Raw genomic sequence first — 24,775 nt, 5'->3', positions numbered from 1 at the left:
TTGTTAATTTCTCAGATTGAATCAGAGACAAATTCTGAATGTAAATGCATCCCTATATTACTACTGAGCAACAATCACATACCCAAATTCTACTGATGTATATCAGCAGCTCTGTTTTTTCCTAAAATGCTGCAACATCTAAAAAAATTGAATGATGATGTATAATGTTGCTTACACAATATCTTTAGCTATCATTGTCTTAGATAATACATGATGATATGTTTAACAGCTCCTGACTGGATAAGCTATAAGTTGGAACTTTTAATACCTGGGCTTGGTTTCACTTAATGCTGCTGTGAATTGCCTTATTGTCACTGCCTTTGCTATTCCCTCACAGTTATTAATAGTAATGTATCTTGCAGCCTTATATTAGTTTTATCACAGCTGATCATAATGCTGTACGTTCTCTAAACTGCTGTCCATCTTGGCAGGTCTTAGATCGACTTTTCAAGTAGTAGCATTTTCACAGTGACAGATTAGAGTGCTTGCTGCAACATACAGGGTACATTCTTTTTTATAGTGCAATTATTACTTAGTCTATTTTCTGGCTCTTTCCCCCTAAGTGCACTTTAGTCTTCATACCCCTCTGGTCCAGGGGTTTTACATGGTACACATATTGTGATCCCTATTTGCGTGCTTTTCTGTGCCATCAGGAGTGGTAGCACTATGCGCTCTCTCTCTTACTTCCCTGCTTCTCTGTCACTTAAATGTATCTCCTACCCCACCTGCTGTACCATTTGCTTTTCTAGATATCTACCTCTGCTTTTTCACACTATTTCACAAGATTTTTCCTTAACACTGCACAAGCAACTTTACTGAAGAAGGAAGATCCAGTTTCACATTGCCTGCATCGACTGCTACAAATATTTACTTTGTCATCCATTCCTTCTGTGAAGTAGTTTGTATTAGAATTAACGCTGTTGCTGAGAGGACTGGAGATGCCTCCTCTCTGAATGCTCTGCCAGTGTAGACCAGCTAATAGAAATTCTCTTTATTCTTCCCAGCTCCCTTCTTCTTGTCAATTGTCACATATCTGACAATTTTTCTTAATTTATTTGCTGAACTCATTTGGACTAAAGCATTATATCTAACTGAAACAGAGTTCCAGCAACCAGCATTCTCTGACTCACATAAAACTAATACCTGTTTACCTCCTTTCACTGCTTGTTTTCATTAGTGCTGCTCGGATTCACTTTGCCCACGTTAACTACCCCAATTCCCAACCCACCTCACCTCATGTGCAGTTATACCCAAGCATATATACTCGCCAACAAATCAGATTTGTAAAAAAGAAATCCAGTCATCTTTCCACATACTTTTATTATCCACACCCTCCCATCCTTTAACTGCATCCCTCTCCACCTGTCTCCATTTTACAATCTGCCGTCTACTTCAGCTGTACATTAACTTCTCCTTCTTATATTCTCACCAACCCTGCTCTGCTACTGCTGCATCTCTAATTGTTATAGTTTACTAATCCTCTCACTTTCTCATTCTCAGTTGTAAGCCTCCATTCCCCTGCCCCTATTCTGTCATCCACCTTTAACTAGCTCGCATGTATCTCATCCTCTCAATCCTTAAAGCTTCCTCATATTCTTATCTGTACTTCCTCTCCTACCTCTCCCTCTCTGGCTTTACTCTTCTCAACAACCAACTGTTTCACCCTTCACTTGCAAACCTTACTGTTTACTCTCTAACCATTATATCCCCCTCCTACCTTAGTTCTCATGCCTTCCTTTTGGACTACCGCACTCCTTCACATCTTCCTCTGATCACTCTACTCCTTTGTCTCACCCTATAATTGTATTACCTTTTCTGAACTACCTTCAGCACTATAATACACCCACTACCTTTGCTTCTCTTCACTATCGTAGCTACAGCAACCTCTTATCACGTCTCTCTTCCTACAGCTGTCTTTTTTTCAGCCCACTCAGAGTTTCTTGCTGCCATCCCTATAAATGCCCTAGCCTCACTTCCTACATTCACCTTTTCAAAATTTCTATACTTAAAACACTCACCTACATTTCAAAGCCCTGACAAAATCAAATTAAAATATAAAGCTCTCTGTCTCCTTCATCAGCATCTCCTAAAAATCAAACTTTGTGGTGATATTCATCCCTTTTTTCTTGCAGCTTTCACAGCTTTTGTTGTCCATCCATTATTATACCGCCATTTCTCAATGCACTTCGGTAAGGAGTTCCATCGGTAACCATAAGGAGGACTAAGACTGCTGGTGCTACTACCATCCATGTGGGGAATTTCTCAGAGCTGATACTCTTAAATGAAAATAGAAAGATGATCCCAAATGTATAAGTTGCTAGATATTTAGGAAAAAAGTGACCGGAGGATAGTGTGATATATAGCAAGAGAGCCAGTCTACCAAAGTGAAGTTTAGACTTGTTGATTCTGGTAAACTGGAAGAGTGCTCCAGAAAAATGGCTAGATGACAGTGTTGGAGGAACGTAAAGGAGCTTTGGTTAAGTGGCTCACTGTAGGCAGTCAAATAGAAAATAAGGAAATCAGCCCTAGAAATTTAAAATCATGGTCAAATGGGGCCATAGGCAGGATAATGGACTGCCCCCAACTACAGCAAACCATTATTCCATTATTTTGCTCTCTGTCCTCAATTACCATATAGCACTGCTCTAAACTAAGCTGTTTATTTCACATTTTCTGCAAGAAACACTGACAGACATTTGCTAAGCCAAACAAAGCAGTCTCACACTGAAAACTGACTTTGCATGAGCAACACTAAGCAATTCTTCCATTGAAAGAAACATTAATTGAAAATGCATCTGGCAACCCATTTAAACTACATGTGCTTTGACTCATAATCAAAAAAGTGCTAGCAAGTACGGTAGATGCACAGGCCAAAGCAACTTGAATGTAAGCAAAAAAGAAGGCTAGCACCAGGGACTCGAAGCAGAAAATATTTAATGATATTACCAGACCGGTTTCAGCATATAGCTTTCTTCAGTGGTATAACCGGTCTGGTAATATCAATAAATATTTTTTGCTTCGAGTCCCTCAAACAGCATGCAGGGAAGCACAAATTAGCAACTATGTGAAGAGTGCAAGAATTCAAAGGATGAATGTGCAATTCATTAGCTAACAGCTAGGGACAGCCCTGTAGATGCAAATGTCCCTTTTCAGGGGCAGCCTGTGAGTACTGCCTGGTGAATTAACTTGGACAGAATCACACAGTAGATAAGTGAAGGTTGAGGGAATCAAACTCTGCACTTCAGAAGCCTTTCATAGCCATACTCATCTATACTAAGTAGACCTAGTATTGTACCTAACACAGTGAATTTCACACTCATTTGCCTGCAAAAAAAAAAATCAATTAAAAATGTATTCACCTCACAGTTAACATTAATCTCATAGACTTTAAGCAGTCCAGTTTATTCACAGCCAAATAAATAAACCCATTGTCAAAAGTAAAAAAAAACCACAAGGAAACCAAGGATTGTATTCACTGAAAATCAAAACAACAGAACAGTGAAACCACACTCCAAGAAACAGAACTATAATAAAGGATGAAGCTCTTTTGTCTCTTCAGATTTACAGAGACTTTATCAGATTATACAAAACACATGGATATATAATTTTTTGGAGGGACAAGGAAGAATTAACTTTATCAGCTGTGAGCCTCACAGTACATTATGGGCAAAAATTAACTTTCCGAGAGACCAAAAACATACAGTCATAAATCAAGGCTCTTACCCAAACAACATGGTTCATTGTGGGAGCAATCCATGCAGAATAATGTTTTGGAGGAGGAGTTAGGTTTAAAGTAAGGCAGGAACTGAATGAGTTATGTAATATTTGACTGACACCGATTGTACAGAAGATTATAATGTATAATATTTGCAACTGGTGATATGCAAATATGTTTTTCCATTAATATAAATGTATGGTTGCCTATGTCTTAAGTAATAATTCAATAAAGATGTTTCTTGTTTAAAAAAAATGGGTCGTATGATGATGTTTCTGTTTACTACAATCAATTCCTTCCTCCCTTCCTTCCCTTATACCATAACTACTATTTTAACACACACACACACACACACACACACACACACACACACACACACACACACACACACACACACACACACACACACAGTTACAAACAGTTGCATGGCTATGCACCCCTGGTATCTGCTTGAGAACAAGTGATGGAATACATTCATAAATAATGGCCAAGACATTTATCTCACCTCATTGCTGTCAAAATGGAACAGTGGAACATACTGGTACCCCCCCCCCCTTTGCCCACTCAATTTCTTAGCTCATATCAGAAAAAAGCCCCCAATATCAGGAACATAATTTAAATGTTTCTATTACATGCTTCGAAAGTTACTAGAATGCAAAGCTTTGCATTAGCATGCTTTTCTGAAGGATACAAAGTCTGAAACTCATGCATGTCATTATTTAATGACTGCAATTACAATCTGTCAGAAAGCCACATTTTTTTGCAAAGAATGGACAAAAATATCTCTATATCTTTGTCAGAAATTCTGGATAAAGCCAAATTTGTTAACAAGACTAACTCACTGTACAAAGTTTCCATTTTAAGGACTGATCCAGGAGCATTGTTTGAGTGACTACCTCCAAGTCACATAAGTAGGCAAATGGAAGTAGAAAGATTCAAACCCTGTACTTGTACAGGAAGCAGTTTATTAATAGCTCAGAGCCTGAAGTGTCAGACAGCTCTAATCAACTTGAAATGAGCAACAGTTATGAAACTGAAATGACTTGTGTGATTGATTGTCTGTCAGCCGCATTAATTTAACAGAAAATGATGTTATAGAAAGTATGGCAGTTAGTGCAGTGGACTAAGGCTTTAAACTGTTTATGATCTACTTTCTGTAGTCAGAGGTACAGGGTTTAATTCTTTCTAGTTCCATTTGCCTACTGTGTGACTTTGAGCAAGTCATTTAACTAGACCTTAAATAAAAAATATGTATTTTTTCAAGACACTTTGACATTCTACTGACTAAATAGTAATCCCCAGTGATTTACCTGAATGATCTGTGTGCCTGCAGAGCCATCCCTGCTGTAATCATCCTGGTGACTCATCCCTGGGGAGCAGTAATCCGTCATTAATAATGATCATGGGGACTGGAATGGAAGGTTAAAGACACACACAATCATACTGTTCTGCAAAATGTCTATCTGTTCATCATCCCATCTGAACAAGTAAAAAAAAAAAGTCCTGTGGTTCTGCATTGCAAATTGGGAACAATCTACTGCAAAAGTCCTCTGATGATCTCCTTTCTGCTCTGCAAACAAGCCTGCAATGCAGACATGACATCTCGTCACTGTGTGCAAAATCTTGTGGACATGCTCATGTCGTCTGGGATGACACTGCTGGAACAATCTCCTATGACAGTTTTCATGCTTGTGGGAAGGTAACAGAGAATTTTTTTTTACTTTAAGGGCAAGGCAGCTGCTGGAACTTTCTTTGTATCTGAGATGTACACAGACATATTAGCTATAATTACTATGGCTTCCTGTGGAGGAATATTACCAACTGCTGTTTGCTAATTATTATTCCTGTAAAGCAACTTGGAATATTTTATTGTGTGGGATAAAGTTCTAATTAATATATGATTGCATGGCCATCATTTGTTAACATAATCAGTCATCTAAGGTGCATGCGGATGTGGCTATAACTGCTGGGTGTGGTTGAAAGCTGTCTGCAGATTAAAGTAAATGACACTCTTGTTCAGTATAAACAATCATTAATCTGGCTTTGCAAGAGTATTATGCATTTGAGTGAAGAAAGATAGAATGGTCTGTTATTGTGATATTTATTAATATTTTTAACACAATATTATGTCTGAGATGTACACGGTAATGTGGATGCAATTGATATGTACAGTGGCCCTCTGAGAATACAATCCCTGCTGTTGTTTAATCACTGTTAAACTGTGGTCAATGATCTGTAGTCACTGATTTGGGGTGACTAGAGTAGTGTCAAGCAAGATATTTGCTAAAATCAGTTTGAAACCAGTATTGCTATAGCTTATGCTTGAGAGTTTGTGTGTGTGTGTGTGTGTGTGTGTGTGTGTGTGTGTGTGTGTGTGTGTGTGTGTGTGTGTGTGTGTGTGTATGCACATGTGTGTGCTTGTCCATGCTGTTGTAGACCTGACCTGTCAGAAGCAATGTCAGTATATGTCTGCTTATGTGAAAAATCAGTACAGCTCATGACAGACCTAGCTTTCAGGAGCAGTGTCTGTGTATGTGTGTGTTAAAAAATAAGTTCACAGATTTTTGTCTCTGGCTACATACAATATTACCTCGTAAATCATCAGTCTCCTGATTAGCAGTTTTTAAAAAGTAAGTTGTTATCTTTCAGAAATAAGGCATAATATATATCACAGTACAAGTCAGAGGGCCTGGTGGATCCCACACTCAAGCCTGTACAATTGGATTCTGACACAGGATATATATATATATATATATATATATATATATATATATATATATATATATATAGTGGCCTCTGTCCTAAACTTCATTCTAAAATTGGACCAGCTTAGAGGCGTGCACAGATGGTAAGTGTAGCTTATGTGTAGGACTGGCGTGGTGTGGTCATTTTTTCTTGCAATCAGTCTCCTGAGGTGTGCACAGAATGGGGCTATAGCTTGTGTAGAAACTCTGCACAGTATGATCATTATTTCTTTAACTTTTCTCAAGAACCTCAGAGATGCACACACACAGTAACTATAGCTTATCCAGGGGCACTGTGCTGTTTAGGAACAGCAAGTTGAAATATATTTGTGTTACACAAGGTGACGATAGCTTATCCATGGGCATTGTGCTGTTTAGAAACAGCGAGTTGAAATACATTTGTGTTACACAAGGTGACTATAGCTTAGGGGCAGTGTGTTGTTTAGGAACAGCGAGTTGAAATACAATTGTGTTATTGCAAATTATTTTCCTTTTCCCCTCACACAGACAGGCACATATACATGTAGTTATTTTGGGGGAATAGGGGTGAGGAGACATGTTAGGTATGTCTGACTGGAACAACTTGAAATATGTTACTGTGTCCTATTTTTCTTTCAGTTTCATCCCAGTCTGACATCAGAGTGGTACTTAGAAGGTGGTTGTTTTTTGGGGGTGGGGTGAATATATTTTAACAGCAACTACATCAAATATATGATTGTAGCAGTTTGTGCCTTCATCCCAATATAACACCAGAAGAATGTATAGAATATGATCTTTTTTTGAGGGGGGTAGAGAATATGCACTTTTCCCAGACATAATGTATGTATCCTTGCAAGTGTTTTATTACAAACTGGTGTTTCATCAGAAACAACATATATCTTCCTTGAAAGAAAAAAAAATAAGACGACTTCTTTCAATGAAAGAAGAAGAAAAAAAAAATAAGACTAAATTACTTTTACTGCCCTTTTTTTATTCAGATCATCATTTGATCAAAAGGTTGACAAATAGCCTAAATGCACCTAAATGCAACTATACCCCATTGTTTCTGAGGGTCTTTTGACCCGCAGACCCCCGGCTTAGTTTGACTCTTCATGTTACAGTATACTCTTGCCTACTCAGAGTGTGTTGAAAGGTTGAAGTAAAAAGCATAGATGAAGAGGAAGATGGAATTTCTTTTATTAGACACAGTTCATGTTCAGGCCATCACTGATTCAAAAAGCTTAGGTAGAAAACATAAAAATGCACCTCAGAATATCTAGAACTCTTATGGCTCTTTGTTTAGTAATTTCCTTTTCAGCTATTATAATAATGTCTACCGTAGATAGGGTCTGTTGAAAGGATGCTGAAAAAAGCTGAAGAGTTAGGCAAAATGTGCAAAAAGGTAGGCAAAAGTATGAAATGGTAGAAAAATGCATTCTGGATGATATGGATAGGCCATGTTGGAGAGGGAAATGGGAGATGGAAGCACGGCGGGAGGTGTGGGGGAACAGTGGGCATTTGGTGGGGGGCACAAAGAAGCTCTTTGTCTAGGGTACCATTTCAACTAAGGCTGATTCTGGCTGTAAAGACTGAATTGCTCCAGCCATCTCTTCTTATCTTTTGCCAAATTGTCCCAAAACACCAATCTGTTTTTTTTCGCAATAAGTAATGATAGGGAAGCCTGACAATGTTTCAAGAAATATCTGAAAGTAGATGGTGGCTAAGGTCAAACACTGCAAATTGTCCAGAATATTAACTAAATTTGAAAAGAAAACATTGGTTTCACTGCATGATTTTTTTATACTTGCTTTGTTTGCTGACTTATGGCTTCTTTGATATGTTGTTGAATTACTCTTCTTGGAATTTGTTCCCAATGGTTTAGCAGTTTTGATCTGATTTTTAATTCATTTTGTTGAAATCTTCTCAATGGGATTCACTGAGAGAAGTATGTACCTTGACAAAGTTTGAATGGTATACTGTTCCATCTCCCACTGAACTAGCATTTCCGCCAGCAGTGCGTCCTGCTTTTTAGATCATATGATGCTGTATTCAGTTTTTCATAGCAGAGCACTGCAAACTTGATGGCAAGATACAAGCGCATGAAATGCAATCTGGATGCACCCATACTCAATTAGTAATTTGGCAGCAGCTGCAAGCCAGAGCAGAACCGTATAACATCTTGCATGCCCACTAGCCTTATGATAATTCCTTAAAGCTATAAAACATTATACATTGAGATCTTTTAAATTGTGATTTGATCAATACACAGCTATAAAGTTATTATTTCACAGTACTATGGATATTTATTGATAAGAAAGAGGTAAACAGAGGATCAGTGACCATCTTATAGAATATAATGAGTTATATGAAATGGCTGGTTCATCTATTATGTTTCCTGGAGTTTTAGTAACCAGTGATCAGTATAGACCAAGATCAAAAAAGGATGACATTCTATGGTGACATTTCTTGATTCAGTAAATCAAAGACATTTGTCGCATTAACATTTGCATTGGCTGTGGTAAATTCTTTGTTCAGGGCACAAACAGGTCAGATTTATAAGAGACGGATGGTGCTATGATACATTCAACATCAAACAGGTGAAAGAGGCAAAGACAGGCAAGTATAAATATATGGTAGTTTACCTTACAAAAATGGTGGGGGGAACTCTACCTACATATTTAAGCAGTGCCTGAGATGACAAATATAACTCAAGTATTCTTCTGTAATGACATGGGAATGTTTTAAAATGGGCTGATAAGACATCTCATCACTTACTCTGAAGTGCGTTCAAAATATTTGGCATTTTTGCATAATGTGATATAGTGAGGATATAAATACAGCAACTACAGCATAGTTTATGCATTAACATGCTGACAGTGTAGAACACACTTTAATTTGTATTCATATATACTATGCTAATGGAATACTATAAAATATTGTATCATTAATATTGGGGTGTACCTAGGCTAGCAATCATTTTTTACTCCATAAAATAGTGTGTTGAGTATAACAGATACTGAAAAGTAGGCTTAATCAGGAAAGATGTTATCCAGCTCACCTAAAAGTAATACTGATGCATTCTCAAATGCATTTCTTCCTTTCGTGATATGACTATTTTAAGTCAAAATTTCAAATGAGCAGCCAGCAAGGTTATGTCTAACCATTTCCATTTCCATTAAAGCTGTTCACTACAGTTATACATTTCTTTTATTTTCTGAATAAAATAAGTTACATTCTGTATCTTCATCTAGGATGGGAATGTGCAGAAAAATAAAATGGATTCGAGCAAATATTTTATTTCCCTAACCAGCCACTGGTTTCTTTTGCATTTCTAGGTTAATTGATGTTAAATGTACGTACCTACAGCAATACTAAAATATATTTTATTTACTTTATCTCTTATAGAACATTCTGCAATAATGAGGTTGCTTCAAATGCGGATGTTATGTATTCCTTCACAAGAACCATTTGCTTTCAATCATACAGTTTTTGGCATTTATTGCATCCCATAATTTTTTCACATGATCTATTCTACAGAATCTGTACACCTAGACACCATGCAGCAATTCAGTGTTTTACTTCTTGCAACTGCATTCAGTGGATTATTTCTCATTATCCCAGCCATGGATAGGCTAAAAACTAATGTCTTTCAGCTTTTCCCAGTTAGGGATCACCACAGCAGAACTCCAGTCCGCTAATGATTGACAGTGGATTTTTATGGTGCCAAGGTGCCAGCCCAACACCCAACCTTCAAAGAAGGCACACCCATTCATGCACGCACCTACCTGCATATCCTTAAACATCACTTGACCATGGAGAGGACATGCAGACTCCACACAGAAGGAGCTCCAGCTAAGATTCAAACTAGAGAACCTCTTGCTGTGAAGTGACAACGCTAACCGCTGCACCACCGCGGCTTTCTACATGGGATAGGCTGCTATGAATGAAAATGTCTATCTGCTTATGGCAGTCTTACCTGTCTTAAGTCAGTTCCATGATAGGAGTCTAACATTTTGTAAGAAAGTTGCTCCTTTGAGCCTATTTGATCTAAACTTCCTTGAGAAGCTGCCCTCAGCTACACTTGTACAACAGACAACAAAGAGTATAACAGCCTTGGAAAGTCTTCCTGGGACATTCTTACTAAGACAGTGTTGCAGTCAACAAAAAAAGCCAAGACATACCTTGCATTTAGTTCAGAAAATGGCATATGGTTCTAATTTAGTAGGATGTAAAACAGACTTGATGTTAGGCAGTTGTAGAGATTAAATCAAAGTAAGCCTAAGCTTACAACAAAATAAATTGTAGAAGCTTTTAAACACTATTAAGATGGTCTAAAACCAGAGAATAAATATTTAATAAGACACAATAATAAATATGAGAAAAAAGCTTTATATATAAATATATATATAGAGAGAGAGAAAGGGGGACAGAGAGAGATAAATAGATGTGAAATCTATAAAAATCTTTTAAGGAATCGGTAGATTATTTTATTGGAAGAAGAAGGATGAAAGCCTGAAAATGTTACATACCAGGCAAAATTACTAAATTAATTATTTTCCTCTGTATTTATGTTAGATTGGCAAAGCAACAAGCCATCATGGGGAGGCAGAGTAAGCATGGATGTAAACCACTAAAGAGCGGAAGAACTCAGTAAAGAAACAGACCAATAAATTCAAATCCTGCATTGTTAGTCAGAGCCAAAACCAATAACCAGCTGAATGAAAACACAGGCCAAATAATTCAAAAAATATGTGCAAAAGTTTTATTACTTTAGCACTTTCATCCTCAACACAACACAGACTTCTTCAGAACTAATTTGAACACATAAACTAGCCTATCATATACAAGATCTGTACCACAAAACACACTAATTTCCTTTACAAACAAAATAAGATAAAACGGTTTATAAATAAATAAGTATTCCATTTCTAAGTGTTGCTAACATATTAAATGCACAAAAAACACACAAAAACTATTTGAAAAAGTTATTTTACCAATAATGTGCTTTTAGACATAATGTATACACATTCAGCACAACATGAAAAACACTTGGCTTAGGTTCATAGGTGTTTACTAGGCTAACAAACACAAGGGCCTTTTCTAAGCCATGCATTCCAAATCTCTGACAAGTTCTGAGACCCTTGATAAATGTAAGCATGGGCCTAGGAGATCAACCTTTTACAGGTTACTTGAGTCCATTAGAGATACAGGTGCCAAACCAGGGATGAATTTCTGGTTTCCCATTCAGTTATCCAAGTTGCACTTGAATTGGGTTAGGGAGGAACTCTGCTTCACATGGATGGGGACCCTATTCCGTAGATGCTGTAGTCTCTGGGATACATAGTTATTTCTCCAACGAGTTCCGTTTTTATCACAGGCAAAGTTTATGTCTTTAGAATGGTAATCCTGGTGCTGTTTGTTTTGTGGATATGCAGGAGGTCCATCAGGGTGGGGTCTGACAATGCCCTGTATGCCAGGCATAGCTCTCCCCTCAAAGCCTGTCTCCTACAGGCTTTTGAGGGGAGACCTATGCCAGGCATAACTCTCCCCTCAAAAACCTGTAGAATACAGAATACAGGGATAGGGCCTTGAGGCAGTCTGCATAGGACATTTTACTTACACCCTGTATTCATTTAGTGAGAAGCTTCTGTGGCTGTTCCAGTTATTGGATATGACTGGTTAGGTACATACCAAAGGAGGCATTGTACTCAATGATACATCTGATGAATGCTAAATACAGTGGAACAATGACCTCTTTGGACCTAGATGCCATATCTTTGTTTACAAGTTGCGCAGCATAGAATGATTTCCTCACCACTCTAAACACATGATGTTCAAAGGCTAGATTACTATCTATGTGTGTGCCTACATCCCTGACTACTGGGTCAACTCTCAGGGGTGTGTTGTCAATATGATAATGACCAGGAATGGATAACTCCCCAAAGGATACTGTTATGCCTTCCTTGGCATTTAATTTTAGTCCATGGCTCTGGCACCAGTTGTTTGTCTGTGTCAGCCCCTCCTGGAGAACATTTGTGTCAGTGTGAGATTCAATGACAGCTCCTAATTTGCAATCATCTGAAATTTAGTCAGCCAGAGACCACTGACATTGGCCTTGACTTCTGAGAAGTAAATCCCAAAAAAGAGCAGTCCAAGGACTGATCCCTGAGGGACTCCACTTGTGACTGGCCTCTTTGTAGAGGTGAACTCCCCAATTCTAACTTTCTGGGTCCTGTCTGTGAGCCAGTTGCCTATCCACAGGGTGACATATGGGATTGTACCTAACTTCTTGAGTTTGTCAACAATGTCCAAGTGGGGTATTGTGTCACATGCCTTTGCCAGGTCAAGGTAGGCAGTGTGAACAATTTTGCCCTCATCCATTGCTTTGGTGATCTTCTCAAAGAAGTCCATCAGGTTGATTAGGCATGATCTGCCCTTGATGAAACCAAACTGGGTTGGGTCCAGTATCTGGAGGTTTACTATATCTCTATTGATCATCTCCATGATAATTCTTTTCATGGCTTTACATATAAGACTAGTGAGACTTATGGGTCTGTAGTTTCCAGGGTCTGTACATGGCCCACCTTTGTGCAAAGGGATGACTGCTGCCTTTCTTCATTCATGAGGCATGAAACCTGTTTGGAGGCTGTGGTTAAATAGTAGTTCCAGAGGCCCTGATAGGTCATGTTTCATGCTATTCAGAAGGCAATCTGGGATATTATCTGGACCCCTTAATGCAGTGTGCTTGGTCTTAGAGTGAACATTAAGGACCTGTTCCCTAGTGACAGTAAGGGGAGTTATATTTCATGATATTTCCTAAGGGAAGGTTGAAATGGAGAGAGGGGTAAAGTTAGAGCTAAATTTATCAGCCAGGAGGTTTGCTATGTCTTCTGGCTCAGTATAGGTGGCTCCATTTCCAATGAGCTCTCCACACAATTGTGCATTACCTTTGAGTTTGCAGACATAGCTAAAGAATGCTTTATGGTTGTCCTTGGTCTAGGAGGCCAAACTTACATCAAATTTGGCTTTGGTAGACTTTATTTGTCCTCTGAGTTGTTTGTTTAGTTTGATGAGAGTGTTTTTATCCTCCTGGGTGTTGCACCTCCTAATTTTTGCCATAATTTTTTCCCTTCTGTTATACATTCTATTGAGTTTGTGATTCCACCAGGGTGGCTTGTTTTTTGAGCTTCACACAAAAAGAACAGGTGTATACATACCTCCCCACAAATGCAGACAACAAAATAAAAATACAATTCTTCTTCTTCTTCTTTTCCCAATTAGGGGTTGCCACACTGGATCACCTGTCTGCTCATGATTGGCAGTGGAGTTTTACGGTGTCGAATTGCCAGCCCAGCACCCAACCTTCCACAGAAGGCACACACATGCACGCACTCACACCTGGGGCCAATTTAGAGTTTCCAATCCACCTACAGTATGTCTTTGGGAGGAAAGAAGAGCACCTGGAGGAAACCCACACGACCACAGGGAGGACATTCAGAGTCCGCACATAAGGCACCCCAGCTGAGGATCAAACCGGAGAACCTCTTTCTGTGAGGCAACAACGCTAACCGCTGCACCACCATAGCCACACAAAATAAAAATGCAATTAATTTGTTAAAACCCACATCAGAATGCATTCATAAACATCTATGTACAAATGTGATAACCCAGTTATGTTTTGTCACATTAATTACATAAATACATAAAGCTTAGTAGTAAATATGGTAAAAAAATGTATGTGTATATATTACAAATGAAGTTGCTGTGAAGAAATATATAAGATCAGAATTTGAAATAGTCTCATTATTACAGAATGTTGTACAAGAGATATAGTAAATAAAATATCTTTTGTTGTTATTGAGTTTTAATACTGATGCTATTGAGATATTATCATTTAAGCTGAGGGGGTACTTGCATCCTGTGTTAACTGCCACTACAGTTCACAATATTCAGTTTTAGTCGGTGGTGGTGCTGCGGTAGTGTTGTCGCCTCACAGTTAGACGTTGCCCGTTCGATCCGTAGAGGGTCTTCTGTGTGGCAACATGCGTGAACGGGCGTTCCTTCATTGAAGGTTGTGCGTTAGGCCCGGCAAGCCAGCACGTAAAACTCTACTGCCAATAATGAGTGGACCGAAGTTCTGCTGTGGCGACCCCTAACCAGGAAAAAGCCGAAAGACACAGTCTTTCAAAGACCCCCCACCCAGGAGTTTTCAGTCACTTCTTACAAAACAAAGAGTTTAGATGAGCTGTTTGGGCATTCCTTGGTATGCTTATGCAGAGTGTTTGCTTCACTGTTCCTGGATGTATTGCACATATGTTGATATATCCAATGTTTTTCCTGCATAGAAAGAGAAGCAGTGGACACAACATGCTATGTATACTATCACCCTATTTTACACTGCAGTTGTGAAATTTACCACTCTGTATAAATATTGTGACTAGTCAGATAATCATGTTAATGGTAGCTATAGACAAACATTGTCTGCATTCTCCGTATTTATTAATTCCTAAGATGACCCATTTAGAATAGTAAATTCCCCTGGTGTTCTTTTTTAAAATTCCATTTAAATTATGACACCTTTTATATATAAAAGTAGGTGTTCCTGAAACCCACCTGTCATGTTGGGTAACCCTAAAAATATCTTCCAGTGTTTTAAAACAATTGCCCTTATGTTCCTTGTGTCCTGGTTAAAACTCAGAATAAAAGCTCTGAATAAAACTCAGAATAAAAGCTCTGTACGGTTTTTCAGAAGGAATGCCTTGTACCTTTAAATCACCCCTTCTCCTTCAGTGCCTGATCCTATGAGTGGAAGAAACCTGAGACCTCTTTTTCCTCTAACTAACCCCTTGACCTTGTGCACCAGATTGATTGGGTATCCTCTTTTTACAAACATTCTGTCTAGTCACACTCTGATATAAAATCATCATTATCTGATACCATAGAGGGTGCTTTAACAAACTGACCTTTCACTATATTTAAGTTTTGATGGGTAAGGTGTTCAGTGGTGTAATAAGATGAATTTGGAAAAGGAGGCTTCCTGTGCAAAAGTGACTTAAAGTCTCATTTTTGAGTTACCTTCTGGATCATGACATCCAAATAAGTAGCCTGAAATTCACTGATTTTGTATATAAATTTCAGAAATGAGGTAGTCTATTGAATTTATGACATAAATTTAAACAATTTCTCTCTTGTATCAGTCCACATAATACAAATGTCATCCAGAAAATGTGAATATAAATTTCAACATCCAGTCGAGTTCAGTAGATAATGTTTTTCCCATAACAACAAAATAATTTCCATAAAATCCAAGATTAATCTAATATCCTGGTGGTACAAGAACTCACAATCAACCAGGTCAGACTAAGCAAAACCCTGAACATGGGGTATAATGGAAAACAAGTCAGTAATATCAGTGATGACAAAAATCAAGATCTCCTTGTATAATGAATTGTGAATCCTCCTTAAAAAATCCAATCAATCTTTTAAACTGTAAGTTTGCATTTTTAAAGAGTGTTAATCTTCTATCAACAAACAAAGCTAAATGGTGAGTTTTAGAACCACTGGCTGAGACAATTGGAACCCCCCCCCCCCTTTACATCCCACTGGCTAACACATTGGGACATAAAGGGTTGTTGTCCAGGTCCTTGTGGTCTTTTGGAATTCCAAATATAGACAGAACAATGGCTCTATCCCTTTCAAAATCAAATAAATTCTTATCCATTAGCCCTTGTAATACAGTAGCTTTTAAAATATAATCGCTCTTACCATAGGTTATGTTAGTTTCACATTTAGACACTGGTGTGTATTTACCTGAAGTATATTTAACATTGTCCCTGACTAATCCCACACATCCATCAGCACCATACACCACTACCCCCTTTATTTGGTCTCATTACTCTAACTGCTTTACTGTATGTTATTTCTGTCAAAATAGTCTTTTCTCTGCATCTAAATTATAAAATCATTGATGTCTAACTTCCAGGTAGGTTTGAATATGATTTTAGACCAAGGCCCCAAAGCGTTGTAATATAGGCAGTAGTGGGGGATAGAAAGTACTCCTCTGAAAAACAGCTCATTCCTTCCATAACCCACTGTCATTTAACACTACTCCAAGACTGGTTTTCCTGAGAAACAATTTTAAATCTATCAAAATATTATTGATATCCAAAGGACAGGTAGGTATAAGAGCAAAACCCTTTCTGAATAATATAAAATAGTTTTAACCCCTCCCATTGATGATAAAACCGTGTACACATTTCTGGAGTTATCTGGCCTATGTTTTCACATAGCTGAGTATTGGTTTTGGCTCCTACAACAACACAGGGTTTGGATTTATAAGCATAGATGTAGATGGATGAACGAATGGAAGCAAAGCATGAGTAAGGCAGGTATAAAGAAGAAAACTGAGGAGATAAGATATAGGTAATATGAGCTATCCCTCAGTTAAGTGAATAAGCCCTATAGTCACTCACTGACAAAAATAATGTACTCAAATGAGCACAGGCTTGTGAAGATGATTCTATTGCATAAATATCAATCCAAGAGGAAGCCATATTATTACAACCTTGGTTCTCTAATTTATCTTCCTAGAAATTAACAGGAAAAAAATGATATCTAAGAAAATATGCAGTGAGCTAACAGACTTTCCTGATTATTCTCTAGCTGTTACTAGACAACATGGCTTTATATAGCAGATATGTTTTCAGCGTATTATTATGAGTTTTTATGAGTGTGATACTTGTGAGATGGACAAGAGACGTGGTCCATTCAGCCAACACCAAGGCCTTTGACAGGATGTTGGCAATAAAATTAAAGGTTATGGAGATAAGGCCTAAAATGATAAAGTCAGTTGGAAACCATCTCAGCAGAGACAGAGATATGTTATTAGAGAGTAATTATCAGGCAAAATGTCAATAAACACTGAAGTATCAAATTCAGTCGTAGGAACAGATATATGCTCAGCTCACATGCTAAAAATGCAAACATTTTTGATGTATTCAAAATCGGAAGATTACTGCCCAGAGAGTATTTGTATTTTAGTCAGACAAATGGCACCTGGAATTTAGTTTAAAAATACATGGTCCTGTATGCTGAAAGGGGAAAACTGAGAAAACATACATTATTGGTATATTACTACTAACTACAAAGATAAGTAAATCAACTAACTGGTAATATTCACCATGAGGCTGAATCACATAAGGCTGATCTTTGGCAAAAGATAAAATCTGTACCATATGGACAGTATCTGCCTTGGCACCTTTACACGGGGAACTGCCTGTCTTTGTGATGTGACCACATTCAGTCTTGCCACCATTGTAATATTAGTTGGTTATTTATTTGCTATGATGCATGCACATTTAGAATTAATTTTTGCAGTTCTCTACTGACTAGTTTTTGTGATGACTTGCATTTTGGGTGTGACATTCTCACCACTTGGATCAACATCTTTGATTACATCTTGAGCTACAGAGGCTCAGCGTTTCACACAGATGCACAGTTTCTGTACTTCTCAAAAGAATTTGACTCGGTCAGTCTTGAAATCCACATATATGGTTTGATGAGTATCTTCAGTATAACAGCTGAAATGTGGTAGTTCATAGACTGACCCATAGAACACAGATCGTCAAACAAAAGAGAGTCATTAGAAGAGCAGGTGCATTGTAGCATTTCACAAGGCTTGGAAGTACAACTACTTCCATCTTCTCACTTCTCCAATGGTTTATAAAATTATTCAGAAGCATTTATTATTCAAATGAGACTATAATCATCTACTCCCTGTACTGCAGTCCAAAATAAACAAACCAGTTATAATTCTCTGACTTCGATAAATGGCTCACCAAGAGCCCAGTGACTGAGACAACTTACTGTCCGTCTCTGCCAACACTGGTATAGTTCTTGAAGATGTTTCTTCAATAAGGTATCTGGACTTTCACTTTGAATAAGGCATGCCCTTGTAAAAGCTCTTGAGTTATGTGAATACACAACTTGTTTTCTTCTCAGCAGGCTAAAGGAGTATCGTACTGAAGATACCAAGTAATTTGCAGACAGTGTACATATCATGTAAATTCCTTCTTCATTGAATAAGTACACCTCCTCTGCTTCACACATTTTCTTCCAAGGGATTGCTTTCAAGAATGTAGTTTTGCACTATGCTGAAGGCATTCAGCTGTCCCAATCTGAAACTAAGAATACACTCCCAGCACCTCTACTTAACCCATGGGCTCTTTTAGTTTATTTTACTTTTATATATTTTGTTAGACCCATAGCTCTTTTTCAGCTATGACTTTGCTACATAATAAAAAAAAGAAAATACAATGGCTAGAAAAAAGTGCATACAAGAGACGGTGTACTACTATATATACAATGGCAACACACTATCCAGTGCTAGAAACCATCGAGCTAATATATATTCACACACTCAATAGTAGTGACTGATATGCAGTTTGTGTGTGTGTGTGTGTGTGTGTGTGTGTGTGTGTGTGTGTGTGTGTGTGTGTGTGCATTCCTATGAATATGTATGTGAATCTTTCTGTGCTTATGAATGTGTGTGTGTGTGTGTGTGTGTGTGTGTGTGTGTGTGTGTGTGTGTGTGTGTGTGTGTGTGTGTGTGTGTGTGTGAGAGTGTGGATATTAAATATTTATTTACTTAATTATTTATTTATTTACTTGGTATTTGTTTACTGGGAAAGTCTGACCGGGCAGGAATCCTGTTTTCAATGGAGGCCTGGGGAGAAAAGCTCCAGCATACATAGATCAATTAATAAACTACATAATATCACATGAAGTGCAGTAACAAATAATAGAATCAACATACAGGATAAATAAAGTCAGCTCAGAAAATCATACAGTGAATATTAAACAACATTCACGGGATATTAATAATCTAGTAAAGTACAGTAATTTTACACCTAGTAAAATTTACATAACTTATATTTTGGTTGTAACACATTCTGCCAACAACAATTACATATGTTAGAGTTAGTCTGATGTATTAGATGGTGGAACTATTTTACATCAGGAATAGAAAAAAGTATATAGCAAATGAAAAAAAAATCAGATACAAAACAGGGCAGGCATAATCAGGGAAATACTGCCTGGGATGGTAAGGCCCTCCACCTGTGGCATCAGGCCTCACAATGACCCCTGATAACACCCACTCTATCAAGCATCATTGCTTGTATAAAGTTGGTGAGAGCTCTAAAGTCAAGGACAGAAAGTTTCATATTCTGAGGTCCCAGTAAGATAAAAACAAAAATGTTAGTAGCGATTCACATATGTTAACATGTTAATATATGTTAACAATGGTGGCTGTGTGTACTTATGCTAAGCTTTGTAATATTGTGAACATATCAAGAAAATAACAAATCAGCAAATTGCTGGCTTCAGTAAAGCGAGTAATATGATAAACAACAACACAGAAACCAGCTATATGGACTTATCTTTAATATGTAACACAGACTAAAATATATATATAAAAAGTAAAATATGATAAAAACAGAATACAGATGAGCACTTTCACACCTCACTGGGTACTCCATCAGATCCATAAAACATTTAAAAACACAGATAAATATAACATAGATAATTAAACCATTCAACCAATCATCATTTCAAACCTCTTGATCTCAAAGCTGGTCTTAAAGGGACATGCTCATTCAGTCCCTTACCTTTGTGAGCTGCTAATATAAAGATTCATTTAGTTTTTAAGTATTCCCTTTGAGTCTTAACATCACCCCGCTCTAACCATAGTATGATATTTCTCAATAACCATGAACTGAAACATATGCATGGCACCTTCATTCATTATATGCTTGGCTAACGCTTTTCTATTATCTCGCTTATTAATACTATATAGATGCTCCCTAATGCAATCCTTAAGGCACCTGTTCATCTTACCAGTATAGTAACCATTGAATTCAAACAATTGTCCACTGTGGAGGTGTACAAAGCAGCTATCAGTCTAGATATATTTACAGATCTTGCATGCAATTCATGGATATGACTATATCCTCTTCAGTATTTCATTTTTACATTCTTTCCCAGAGCTCCAAGTTTTATAACAAAGCATCTTTTTTTAAAGATGGACTATTCTTAAATGTAAAATGAGGCTCACTGTCAAGCTTTGCTCTGTATTTAACATCAGACATCAAAACTCATCAGTGCTTTCTAATAATATTGCAAATAGAGTTAACATTACACAAATAAGTTCAAGATATTCTAAGTTGACGTACGTGGTCACTTTTATCCCCTATATAATCAACATCTCCTGTATTGTAGTATGGTCTTGCTCTATTATGGGTTAAAAGTATCACATCATTCTGTGCTTGTAAGATGTCGGAGTCAGAGTAACCACTCTGTGGAAACTCATTTGCCAGAATATCAAACGAATCATACATATCACTATCTTTTGTATATAACCTTCCATTTCTAAAAACCTGACCTCTCATATCATTTTACTTTAGCCTCTTGGGATGCATAATATGAGCATGTAGCTTATTACTGACCTTACATGATTTTTTGAATAGCATAGTATCTAATCCACTAGATGTCCTACAAATATTAACATCTAAAAAATTGATCATAGCAGCTGAACAGTTAAGGATGAACCACAAAATTTCATAGTCTCTTGTAAGTAATCAGTGAAAGCATTCAGTATATCCACACTGATCCAGACCATATATAAAAAAAGACATTGTCTACAAAGCAGCCGTAATATAGAACTGAACCAAGAAAAGAATACAAATATGAAACACATACATAGCTTCCCACTGTGCAAGCACCATGTTTGCGTAGCTATTAGCGCACATGGTGCTCACAGCAACACCCACATTCTGAACATAGTACTTATAAAGGAATGGAAAGACATTATTGGTCAAAATCACATAGAGAGCAAATCAAATGAATCTTATCTGCTGTATATTCAGAATGTTCACTCTAAAACGGTCTAACATACTCTATACCAATTTAATTCGGAATAGCAGTAAAGAAGGATACCACATCCATGGTCACTAGGATGCAATCTCTTGCATCGTTATTATCAGGCCATCGTGCTAACCTCTTAAGAAAATGCATTGTATCCTTGAGTATTGTGTCTACACTGTCAATCACAGGATGAAGCTGATTCTTAACAAACATTGACAAAGGGCTCTGTTACTCACCCCCTGCCAGAAACAATCGGTCACATGGCTGGGTTAACCAGGTTCTTGTGCACTTTCAGCAGCCCATGTATCACAGGAATATGAGGATACTCCATCAAAAAGTAATCAAACATTTCCTTACTAATTGCCCTTCCCATTAAAAAATCATGCACATAGTTATTTACGTTCTCAACCTATATACATCTAGTTTAGCACGTTCAGTGTATGTTACAAAATCATTCAACATTGTAAGCATATTCTCAACATAACCCATAGTGTTCATTACTACAATTCCTCCCCCTTTATCTACTGGACAGATATATAAATCTTCCTGTTTGACCAAATCACTGTGATTTATTCAAGTTGAAAAATGATCGCTTGTGGTCCCTACTCAGAAAATCATATATATCGTCTTCACACAATTTATTGAATGCTTCAACAAGTGGAAAATTAATTGGTAAAAACTGACTGTGTTTTCTCAATCTGGAAGTGGGTATATCAAGTTTACCAAACATCAACCTAAGCAAAATATTCCAGACAAAAAATTTTAAATCTAACAGAAAGTTATGTATACTGGATCCTCTAGTGGGTACAGAAGATAGGCCTAGATTTAGTACCTCACATTCACAAGGAGTAAACTCAATAGAACAAATGTTGATGATCAGGTTTTTGGAACCTTGTTCTGAACTACTGGTCCTAGTTCCATCTGCCCCGATAGCTGTGGCCTGTTGCGTCTGAGCCTGTTCCTGCTCTTTGAGCATCCTCTCAATTCCTGCCTCACCATAGTCACAAGGTCCAGCAGTTGTAGATGTAAAAAAGGCTAAATAGATAAGCAGGGGATTTTACCTCCCTCTACTGAACTAGGGAAATTCAAAGTATCAGGTGCATCTCCTAGCCTAATAGATACATTATTAACATTAGCATCATTATTAATCATTTTCAGGGGTAACACATCATCAGTCAGATGCCCAGAGATCTGTGTGCAGGAAACAAAGCCACTGCTGATATCAGAACTCTTAGTGGTATTGCCTAATGTCTCATTCATGGCACCCAGTGGATGAGAGTATTCATTACGTTCTTCCGCTTTGACCTGTATATTCAAATCATTCTGCCCATTCCTGTCAGTTATTGGCCCAAGAGAAGACTCTCCCCTCATTAAAGTCAGCAATGTCTCTTTTTTAGTTTCTTGCGTTTCACTTCCATAAGATGTTTCTCATGCGTACATCTGTCAGAAAGTAAGTCATCTAGTTTGTGAGCACAAGTGTGGAATCAAGAAACTAATTAAAACTGTCCAGATCACGAAAGATCTGATTCCGAGGGTTAGTCTCAATGGGGTCAGAAAATCTAATCTAAAGCTCCATATATCTTGAGACCATTTCTAGATTAAGCATCTGCCAGTCCTTCCGTAAATCTAGAAATGTATTCCCATACATTGGCATTTTATATACATATAAACATCTGGGAATAACTTTGAACTTAAGACAAGCTTCAAAATTAAGCCTTTACCATTGCAAATGGTTAAACTTATAGAGGTTATTTTTGAGACATCTGAACACAATTTTAAAATCCCCTGGTTTAAAATCTGGTTTTCTAGGGCCAGCTCTAGTTACATTAACTTTAAACGATAACAACGCATTACTGTCTACCATCAAAATAGACTTCCACGGTGGTGCAGCGGTAGCGTTGATGCCTCACAGCAAGAGGTTCTCCCGTTCGATTCTCGGCTGGAGTGCGGGGAGTGTCTTCTGTGCGGAGTCTGCATGTCCTCCCTGCGATTGGGTGGGTGTTCGAAAGACGTGTAAATGGGCATGCCTTTGTTGAAGGTTGGACGTCGAGCTGGCACCTCGGCGTTTGTGAAAATCTACTGCCAATCATTAGCAGACCGGAGTTCTGCTGTGGTGACCCCTAACCGGGAAAAGCCAAAAGACAACAACAACAACTGTCTACCATCAAAATATGATCTAAACAACCAGCAGGTATAAAATCACTCCCATTCCCTGGCACATAATCCAGTTCTAACATTCCTCCTTCTGCCATGGTCCTATTTTGTAAAGTGCAAGAGATCAAGAAAGTGACAAATTGGAGCAAGCTGTAAAGCAAGTAATACGATAAACAATGAAACAGAGACCATCTAGACTGACTTATTTTTAATACATAACACAAACTGAAAATATATATATAAAAAGTAAAATATAATGAAAACAGGTATAGAGATGAGCACTTTTGCACCTCACTGGGTGCTTCATCAGATCCATAAAACATTTAAAAACACAGATAAATGTAACATACATAATTACACCATTCAACCAATCACTGTTACTTGTTTGCAGTACATTCCAGATATAAAACAAGAGTCTTTACAAAATGTAAAATAAGACAAACTGATAACTGAAGAGACCAGACACATCAGTTACAGAGATTTTAAACTACAAATGAAACATTGTCCAGAAGAGATATTTTGGGGTCTAGCAGTATGATGTTTAACTGTTCTTCCTTAGACAGTATGCTTTGTCAAGAACACCTCGGAGAGCATCATACTGGGGTACCACAGGTTTGTGTCTTGAGACCCTTGCTGTTCGCTTTTATGACCCATGACTGCAACACCAGGTACAGTTTGAATCACATAATTAAGTTTGCAGATGACACAACATTTGTGGGTCTCATGAGCACCGATGATGAAATAGCCTACCGATAGGAGGTTAACCAACTGACTGTCTGGTGCAACAACAATAACCTGGCACTGAATGTGAAAAAGACCAAGGATATAATTGTTGACTTCAGATGGAACCCTGGAGTGCATCCTCCTCTCACAATCCATAGAGAAATAGTGGAGAGGGTAAACAGCACCAAGTTCTTAGGGGGTAGATATCAAGGAGGACTTGTCATCATCCTTAAACACAAATTCCATTGTCAAGGAGGCACAACAACGTATCCATTTTCTGTTAAGAATGAGAAGAGCAAACCTTCCACCTCCTGTTCTCACAACCTTCTACAGGGGCACTATAGAAAGCATCTTGTCAAACAGTCTTTCACTATGGTATGGAAACTGCTCTTCTTCTGATCGGAAGGCTCTCCAAAAGGTGGTGAAATCAGCCAAGAAAATTATTAGGACCACTCTTCCATCTATTCAGGACCTATACTGGTCTTAATGTCTCAGCAGAGCCACTAAAATAGTCAGGGACATCACTCACCCTGCCCAT

The 24,775-nt window shown here is 37.8% G+C and overlaps 1 protein-coding gene across 1 annotated transcript in view; it reads left to right on the top strand.

Moving 5' to 3' along the window:
* ALK (ALK receptor tyrosine kinase) overlaps window positions 1–24,775 on the top strand; it is a 1,522,063-nt gene that overhangs the window by 377,852 nt on the left and 1,119,436 nt on the right. The window lies entirely within an intron of this gene.

The sequence above is a fragment of the Protopterus annectens genome, chromosome 1.part2, assembly GCF_019279795.1.
Source record: "Protopterus annectens isolate FY-2018-M chromosome 1.part2, PAN1.0, whole genome shotgun sequence".
In the NCBI taxonomy this organism is placed as follows: Eukaryota; Metazoa; Chordata; order Ceratodontiformes; family Protopteridae; genus Protopterus; species Protopterus annectens.
The sequence above is the reverse complement of the archived record's forward strand: the minus strand, read 5'-3'. Positions and strand labels throughout refer to the sequence as shown.